Genomic DNA, 9,718 nt, shown 5'->3' with positions numbered 1-9,718 from the left:
GTTATTCATCAGGTTCACTATTATTCATCAGATTCACTATTATTCATCATGTTCACTATTATTCATCAGGTTCACTGTTTTTCATCAGGTTCACTATTATTCATCAGGAACACTATTATTCATCAGGTTCACTGTTCTTCATCAGGTTCAATATTATTCATCAGGTTCACTATTATTCATCAGGTTCACTGTTTTTCATCAGGTTCACTGTTTTTCATCAGGTTCACTATTATTCATCAGGAACACTATTATTCATCAGGTTCACTATTATTCATCAGGTTCAATATTATTCATCATGTTCACTATTATTCATCAGGTTCACTGTTTTTCATCATGTTCACTATTATTCATCAGGTTCACTATTATTCATCACATATGACTGAGTTTAATGTTCTGTTCCATAGGTTTATTGTGATTTATTGTGGTTTATTGAGGTTTATTGAGGTTTATTGAGGTTTATTGAGGTTTATTGTGGTTTAAAGAAACATATTCTCACCCTCGTTGACTATTACTCCTTCAACTTTCATTTTTTTTCTTCGTTTTCTTAATAAATGAACGGATTAGTTCAGCAGCTACACATAACATGAACTAGAGCTCAACATTACCAAGTGTTGTTGAGGTAGGTGGCACTGGTGCCGGTGTTCTCCAGGTGGTGTTGCTGCATGTAAGGAGACGCAAGGGTGCCACGCCCGACCCTCCCTCAGTCTGGCACTCAGTGCCCTCCACCACACATGGTGTCGACCTCTGACCTGCCTCACACACACACACACACACACACACACACACACACACACACACACACACACACACACACACACCCACACACACACACACACAGAGGGATAAAAAGAAACAAAAATCAATATAATCACAAAATATAAGTTAATACATCCACAAGAATGTCTAAGAGTCCCAACAGAAGTTTCCCAACACACTCAAGTGTCCCAGAACCTAACTCAATATTCTTAGAGGCCCAGCAGCTGGAGCTCAACAGGTTAATCTCCAATGCAATACAGATTAATCGGATAAAGAATTATGTCATTATTTTTAAGATAAGATAAGAGTCAGCCAGTCTCCGGTAAGAGAGTTGGTCAACCAACAGAATCACTACAGTAACAAGTGACAATAAGAGACGCAATTTAATACCCTAAAGAAACGTACAAGCTGCAGCACAACCCAGTTCAACACTGGGAATATTTAAGGCCAATCTGAAGGTGAAATTTGAAAACATCAAGCTAAACAACCTTCACGAGGCCCAGGAGCTGAAGCTCAATCCAGTAAGGATGAAAGAGCATAAGTGCATATTCTACAAAAATCTTTACTGGAAACGTTTTGGAGTGGCCATGCTACTAGGATTGAAATGTTGTTACACTTGTTGCTTACACTCAAGAATAACATGCAAGTTTGTGGCCAGAATAATGGAAATAAGTTACACTGACTTTTTTGGGTTATCCTGGATGGTTCTCTACACATATGCTACTATGTATGATAATCTACGTAGCTGTATTTGTGTATACCTGAATAAACTTACTAGTCGCAGTGTTCCTAAGATGCTCACGATACTTAGATTAAAAGTTTCCTTAAACCCCGTTGCTGCGACTTAATTCAGTACGATTCTGAGTAAATTTCCCATTGTTCACGCAAAACATTTCAATCCCCAGAAGTTTCCAAAGACTCAGGAACAGAAGCAGATCAGAAAGACATTTTTAAAGGTATTATACAGATTATTTTTTGTTAAGGGCGACAATGGAACCTCAGAGTCGGACAGGATTCACATACAGGTTCCCGGATTTTGTTTTACGTTTATATTTTTTACATAATTTCACATCGATGACGCGAGAACGTTTGTGATTGGATTCAATTATTTAGCGCTGATGCATCAGTCTATTTAATAGTGAAAATTTTGGGATTTTTGGAGAATGTACAGTCTTGTAGTCATACCTGGAGTTTACCTGGAGAGGGTTTCGGGGGTCAACGCCCCCGCGGCTCGGTCTGAGACCAGGCCTCATGGCGGATCAGGGTCTGATCAACCAGGCTGTTACTGCTGGTCGCACGGAAACTGACGTACGAACCACAGTTCAGCTGGTCAGGTACTGACTTCAGGTGCCTGTCCAGTGCCTTCTTCAAGACAGCCAGGGATCTATTGGTAATCCCTTGGTAAACCTTGTTTGATGCTGAGACTTGTTGTGGAGAAATTTTCTCCAGGAGGGGGGTATCAGCCCCCTTCAGCCCCGTTCAGCCCTGAGGGGCCCAGCCCTCTCAGAAGGGGCAAATATCTTGTTTACTGCTACAGTGAGTAATTGATCCCAGATGCAGTACCAGTATACGACCTGTGGTCAAGCGACCGCCGCTCCTTGCACCAGTGTTGCAGAGTGTAGTTTAATAAGAGACAGTACATCTCTTACCTTAGCAGGACAATTAAGGAAAATCCTGCTCCCACTTTATTACCATAGTAAAGATAGTGTACATTGTTGTCTATGCTTAAGACAGCAAGACACAAACATTCTGCTTTGCTTCATCGAGGAAGTGGCAAGGAAGCAAAGGTACTAGGTCAGCTTTTCCTTTGTGCTTGGGGCAATGACGGCGTGGGGCGCTGTGGCATCTTCAGATTTCTTTTGACTCTACTGAGAGTGACACTGACGCCAGGATAACCAACAAAGAACGATCTGTGCGTTAGTGTGAACAAAGTGTCTCATAAAACACAATAAACGCTTAAGAGAAGTGTGATCAGCTACTTTTGTGATAAGATTGTGAACAATAAAGACAAACTTACTTGTGTGGACTCAAAAGTCCGCCCCTTACTGCCGACTATAGGTTGATTACAAACTCCTTGCGACTCAAGAACTGCGCAGTCCCCCGTACAAGAAATTCGTAACCTACCTTGCTCTTGTAGCGTGAGCTATGGTGTTCTTCACACCTTCAACAGGTATCGGTGACTTGATAGAAACTGAAGTGTCCTTGGATGTCCACGTCTTCCATAGTCTAGGAATACGCACACTGGTACACTATGTTCCACAAGATTTGTCTTTATTGTTCACAATCTTATCAATAAAGAAGCTGATCACACTTCTCTTAAGTGTTTATTGTATTTTATGAGACACTTTGTTCACACTAACACACAGATCGTTCTTTGTTGGTTATCCTGGCGTCAGTGTCACTCTCAATAGAGTCAAAAGTAATCTGAAGACGCCACAGCGCCCCACGCCGTCACTGCCCCCAGCTCAAAGGAAAAGCTAACCTAGCACTTTTGCTTCCTTGCCACTTCCTCGATGAAGCAAAGCAGAATGTTTGTTTCTTGCTGTCTTAAGCATAGACAACAATGTACACTATCTTTACTATGGTAATAAAGTGGGAGCAGGATTTTCCTTAATTGTCCTGCTAAGGTAAGAGATGTACTGTCTCTTATTAAATTACACTCTGCAACACTGGTGCAAGGAGCGGCGGTCGCTTGACCACAGGTCGTATACTGGTACTGCATCTGGGATCAATTACTCGCTGTAGCAGTAAACAAGATATTTGCCCCTTCTGAGAGGGCTGGGCCCCTCAGGGCTGAAAGGGGCTGAAGGGGCTGAAGGGGGCTGATACCCCCCTCCTGGAGAAAATTTCTCCACACTTGTTGTGAGTTATTAAGAAACGTCCATCTATGGAAGAACTTCCTCCAACAATACATTCACTTACCAGTCTTTCATGGAGTCTTTCATGGTGGATTTTGCTGGTTTCACTTGTTAAAGGCTACGTAAAGCTTCCCATTTCTTGCTGAACTGGCTTAGACAGACCCTACAAAATGTGTCCCACAGCTGACAATTATGTCTCAGACAAGGGAAGCAGCGCATCACATCATTGCTAATGCAAACAAGTAGGTCCTGAATATACAACATTGTTACTGTGAAGGAACCTGTCATGTGTAGCGGCATTTTTCTGAGCATGTCATGGTTTGTGTATTAAAAAAAATTCTGTGTTTGATTCTGTTTGTATACTAATATGCTTTTCTGAGCTAGTCAAGAAGTTTTTTTTTCAGTTGTTTGTATATATTGTTTATCTGTATGTAACTCGAAGCCCTCTCCAGGTATACCCCAGGTATACCCAAGGTATACCCCAGGTATACCCCAGGTAAGCAGTTCTAAAAACTTTTCAATCCAACGTGAAAAATGAGTAACAATTTTCGACTTAAACTTCAGATAATATTTATCATGTTTCTTAACCTTTGGATCATCAGTGAACAACCACGACGTCCATAGTTATAATTACTATAATCATTAAGTCAATGTGTACTAATACCAACAAACAATAATACTGTAAATATTTAACATGACTGCTGTAAGAAGTGAACATCATTTCCTGTTATTAGTAATTTTGTTAGAATTGTTGACTATCAAAACTATGGTGTACTTATATCATCATGATGTGGTTAACACTGGTGGGAATATTATCGAAAATGTCATGTTAATGGCAGGTTGAAAGTGGCCTTCACAGGCACCAAAGGTTATTTTGGCAGTAGCTCTCTATCTATAATTTGTTCATTATCACTATGGTTAACTTTCCACAGTTTGTTTTTACAAAAAAGTTGACCATTATGCTGTTTTGCTGTCTTTATCTCTGTAAAATGGAGCAAATTTCTAGGAAACTAACACGACTGCAAACAAACCACCTCCCGTTCCGTGGTTTGTTTACAATCGTGTCATTACAAATTCTTGCGTCATGATGATGGCTTTGAAGAGACTTGAGCTGGAGCTCGTCACGGTCACTCTGACGGGAGATTTATATATAAAATCTTGCATCTGTGGTTACAGTGGTGGCCCATGCTAACCTCCCTATGATGTATAAAAATATACCTAGCTCGATGAACCTTACAATAGCCAACTGGCCCAGTGGCTTACATACTGACCGAGTTCTAGGACTCACTCGCCATGGGTTCAAATCCCACCCGTTTCATGGTATGACAATGGTAATTCATCTTACCTTGCATGATGGTCGCTAGCACTACCATCCCACTCTCCCTGGCTATGTCAGCTGGCCTCTTTCCTGCAGGGGACAGCCCAGATATTATGTTTTACTGTATGCAGGGAGATACAAGGGAAGCAGAACAAGTAATAAGTAGAGACAGAGACGGAAAAATGAGAGGATAGAGGTTAATTAGACAGCAGGAGAGACAAGGGAAGGAGAGTTGATAAAAGACAGGGAGACAGAGAATGGTAGTTATGGAAAGAAAGACTGAAGTAGTCCTACCAATCTACATTATACAGAGGAATATTTGCAATTGAGATAACTAATTCTATCTTGATAGATGAGATTAAGAGAGCAAGAGAGTCAAGTCGTCTTCCCAATGTATAACTGTTGTCAGTGGCAGAAACAACACCAGCCCTGAAACAGTGTTTGAAGTGCCTAACAATGTACCGAGAAATAGTTAAGATTTCCACTTTTGCTAGTAATAATGTTACCACTGTTACTGTGCTTTTGTTAGGTTGTGGTCTACTGACACCTTGGTAGGTCAACCATAGCATGGTTGATAGCGCACTTAGCTTGCACGTTGAGGTTCCGTGGTTCGATCCCCGGTACGGGTAGAAACATTAGGACGTGTTTCCTTAAGACACCTGCTGTCCCTAATCACCTAGCAACAAGTAGGTACCTGGGTGTTTGTCGGCTGGTGTGGGTCAAATCCTGGGGGGACACAATTTACCTAAGTCGCCAGAAATGCTCTGCATAACAAAGGACTTTGCTTATAGTATGTCACTGATGTCAGTTATGGTCTGTATGAGTTGTATCATATACATGTAGAAATCAAGATTATTATTATTATTATTATTATTACAGATGGCAGTAGCCACGGTAGGTCCCTCTTCTTCAAGAAAATCCCGATTTTCGAAGTGTTTGTTGAAGTATTTCTTGACTGTAGTGGGACTGTGGTGGGACTGTGGTGGGACTGTAGTGGGACTGTAGTGGGACTGTAGTGGGACTGTAGTGGGACTGTAGTGGGACTGTAGTGGGACTGTGGTTGGAAGTCTAACCTAGCGTCTTACGCCAGTAAAAAATGTCTTCTCTAACATTTGTGGTGCAGTTGTCGCCTCAGTTTAGTCTTGTTATTATGCATTATTTAATCACTTGTAATATTTATAAAATTCTGGCTCGATTAATCTTGAAACATGAAGACACAGCGATCAAATATTACATCACTAGCGAGCCCAGTCTAAGCTTTAATACTCTCTAACTTCTAACTTATTGCAGGTCACAACGTAACTAGTACGACCACATCTCTCATTCCACAACATAAGTCTGCGCTCTTGTAGTCTTCCCATTGAGTAAGAAAGGTTCAGGTGAGCGAAACGTCACATTAATAAGGATATTTTATGTGACGTTCCTCTGATCCCAAGTCTCAGTCTGTGAACCACTGACAGATTTCAAAATTCTCTTAATTAACCACTGGCCAGGTAATTAACCACTGGCCGGGTAATTAACCACTGGCCGGGTAATTAACCACTGACCGGGTAATTAACCACTGGCCGGGTAATTAACCACTGGCCAGGTAATTAACCACTGGCCGGGTAATTAACCACTGGCCGGGTAATTAACCACTGGCCGGGTAATTAACCACTGGCCGGGTAATTAACCACTGGCCAGGTAATTAACCACTGGCCAGGTAATTAACCACTGGCCGGGTAATTAACCACTGGCCGGGTAATTAACCACTGGCCGGGTAATTAACCACTGGCCAGGTAATTAACCACTGGCCGGGTAATTAACCACTGGCCGGGTAATTAACCACTGGCCAGGTAATTAACCACTGGCCGGGTAATTAACCACTGGCCAGGTAATTAACCACTGGCCGGGTAATTAACCACTGGCCGGGTAATTAACCACTGGCCGGGTAATTAACCACTGGCCGGGTAATTAACCACTGGCCGGGTAATTAACCACTGGCCGGGTAATTAACCACTGGCCGGGTAATTAACCACTGGCCGGTAATTAACCACTGTAATTAACCACTGGCCGGGTAATTAACCACTGGCCGGGTAATTAACCACTGGCCAGGTAATTAACCACTGGCCGGGTAATTAACCACTGGCCGGGTAATTAACCACTGGCCGGGTAATTAACCACTGGCCGGGTAATTAACCACTGGCCGGGTAATTAACCACTGGCCGGGTAATTAACCACTGGCCAGGTAATTAACCACTGGCCGGGTAATTAACCACTGGCCGGGTAATTAACCACTGGCCGGGTAATTAACCACTGGCCGGGTAATTAACCACTGGCCGGGTAATTAACCACTGGCCGGGTAATTAACCACTGGCCGGGTAATTAACCACTGGCCAGGTAATTAACCACTGGCCGGGTAATTAACCACTGGCCGGGTAATTAACCACTGGCCGGGTAATTAACCACTGGCCGGGTAATTAACCACTGGCCGGGTAATTAACCACTGGCCGGGTAATTAACCACTGGCCGGGTAATTAACCACTGGCCGGGTAATTAACCACTGGCCGGGTAATTAACCACTGGCCGGGTAATTAACCACTGGCCGGGTAATTAACCACTGGCCGGGTAATTAACCACTGGCCGGGTAATTAACCACTGGCCGGGTAATTAACCACTGGCCGGGTAATTAACCACTGGCCGGGTAATTAACCACTGGCCGGGTAATTAACCACTGGCCGGGTAATTAACCACTGGCCGGGTAATTAACCACTGGCCAGGTAATTAACCACTGGCCGGGTAATTAACCACTGGCCGGGTAATTAACCACTGGCCGGGTAATTAACCACTGGCCGGGTAATTAACCACTGGCCGGGTAATTAACCACTGGCCGGGTAATTAACCACTGGCCGGGTAATTAACCACTGGCCGGGTAATTAACCACTGGCCGGGTAATTAACCACTGGCCGGGTAATTAACCACTGGCCGGGTAATTAACCACTGGCCGGGTAATTAACCACTGGCCGGGTAATTAACCACTGGCCGGGTAATTAACCACTGGCCGGGTAATTAACCACTGGCCGGGTAATTAACCACTGGCCGGGTAATTAACCACTGGCCAGGTAATTAACCACTGGCCGGGTAATTAACCACTGGCCGGGTAAGTAACCACTGGCCGGGTAATTAACCACTGGCCGGGTAATTAACCACTGGCCGGGTAATTAACCACTGGCCGGGTAATTAACCACTGGCCGGGTAATTAACCACTGGCCGGGTAATTAACCACTGGACGGGTAATTAACCACTGGCCGGGTAATTAACCACTGGCCGGGTAATTAACCACTGGCCGGGTAATTAACCACTGGCCGGGTAATTAACCACTGGCCGGGTAATTAACCACTGGCCGGGTAATTAACCACTGGCCGGGTAATTAACCACTGGCCCACTGGGTAATTAACCACTGGCCGGGTAATTAACCACTGGCCGGGTAATTAACCACTGGCCGGTAATTAACCACTGGCCGGGTAATTAACCACTGGCCGGGTAATTAACCACTGGCCAGGTAATTAACCACTGGCCGGGTAATTAACCACTGGCCGGGTAATTAACCACTGGCCGGGTAATTAACCACTGGCCGGGTAATTAACCACTGGCCGGGTAATTAACCACTGGCCGGGTAATTAACCACTGGCCGGGTAATTAACCACTGGCCGGGTAATTAACCACTGGCCGGGTAATTAACCACTGGCCGGGTAATTAACCACTGGCCGGGTAATTAACCACTGGCCGGGTAATTAACCACTGGCCGGGTAATTAACCACTGGCCGGGTAATTAACCACTGGCCGGGTAATTAACCACTGGCCGGGTAATTAACCACTGGCCAGGTAATTAACCACTGGCCGGGTAATTAACCACTGGCCGGGTAATTAACCACTGGCCGGGTAATTAACCACTGGCCGGGTAATTAACCACTGGCCGGGTAATTAACCACTGGCCGGGTAATTAACCACTGGCCGGGTAATTAACCACTGGCCGGGTAATTAACCACTGGCCGGGTAATTAACCACTGGCCGGGTAATTAACCACTGGCCGGGTAATTAACCACTGGCCGGGTAATTAACCACTGGCCGGGTAATTAACCACTGGCCAGGTAATTAACCACTGGCCGGGTAATTAACCACTGGCCGGGTAATTAACCACTGGCCGGGTAATTAACCACTGGCCGGGTAATTAACCACTGGCCGGGTAATTAACCACTGGCCGGGTAATTAACCACTGGCCGGGTAATTAACCACTGGCCGGGTAATTAACCACTGGCCGGGTAATTAACCACTGGCCGGGTAATTAACCACTGGCCGGGTAATTAACCACTGGCCGGGTAATTAACCACTGGCCGGGTAATTAACCACTGGCCGGGTAATTAACCACTGGCCGGGTAATTAACCACTGGCCAGGTAATTAACCACTGGCCGGGTAATTAACCACTGGCCGGGTAATTAACCACTGGCCGGGTAATTAACCACTGGCCAGGTAATTAACCACTGGCCGGGTAATTAACCACTGGCCAGGTAATTAACCACTGGCCGGGTAATTAACCACTGGCCGGGTAATTAACCACTGGCCGGGTAATTAACCACTGGCCGGGTAATTAACCACTGGCCGGGTAATTAACCACTGGCCGGGTAATTAACCACTGGCCGGGTAATTAACCACTGGCCGGGTAATTAACCACTGGCCAGGTAATTAACCACTGGCCGGGTAATTAACCACTGGCCGGGTAATTAACCACTGGCCAGGTAATTAACC

The 9,718-nt window shown here is 44.8% G+C and overlaps 1 long non-coding RNA gene across 1 annotated transcript in view; it reads right to left on the bottom strand.

Moving 5' to 3' along the window:
- Window positions 1-611: 611 nt before the first annotated feature.
- Window positions 612-9,718, bottom strand: part of LOC138851613 (uncharacterized) — a 62,259-nt gene continuing 53,152 nt past the window's right edge. Inside the window, exons 5-6 of the long non-coding RNA XR_011391302.1 lie at window positions 4,960-5,022; window positions 612-749 (exon numbers count right to left, since the gene is read on the bottom strand). This is a non-coding gene — a long non-coding RNA (uncharacterized lncRNA). The remainder of the gene's footprint in view (window positions 750-4,959; window positions 5,023-9,718) is intronic.

Source organism: Cherax quadricarinatus, unplaced genomic scaffold (genome assembly GCF_038502225.1).
Source record: "Cherax quadricarinatus isolate ZL_2023a unplaced genomic scaffold, ASM3850222v1 Contig1225, whole genome shotgun sequence".
In the NCBI taxonomy this organism is placed as follows: Eukaryota; Metazoa; Arthropoda; class Malacostraca; order Decapoda; family Parastacidae; genus Cherax; species Cherax quadricarinatus.
Note: the sequence above shows the minus strand (reverse complement) of the source record. Positions and strands in the feature narration are given on the sequence as shown.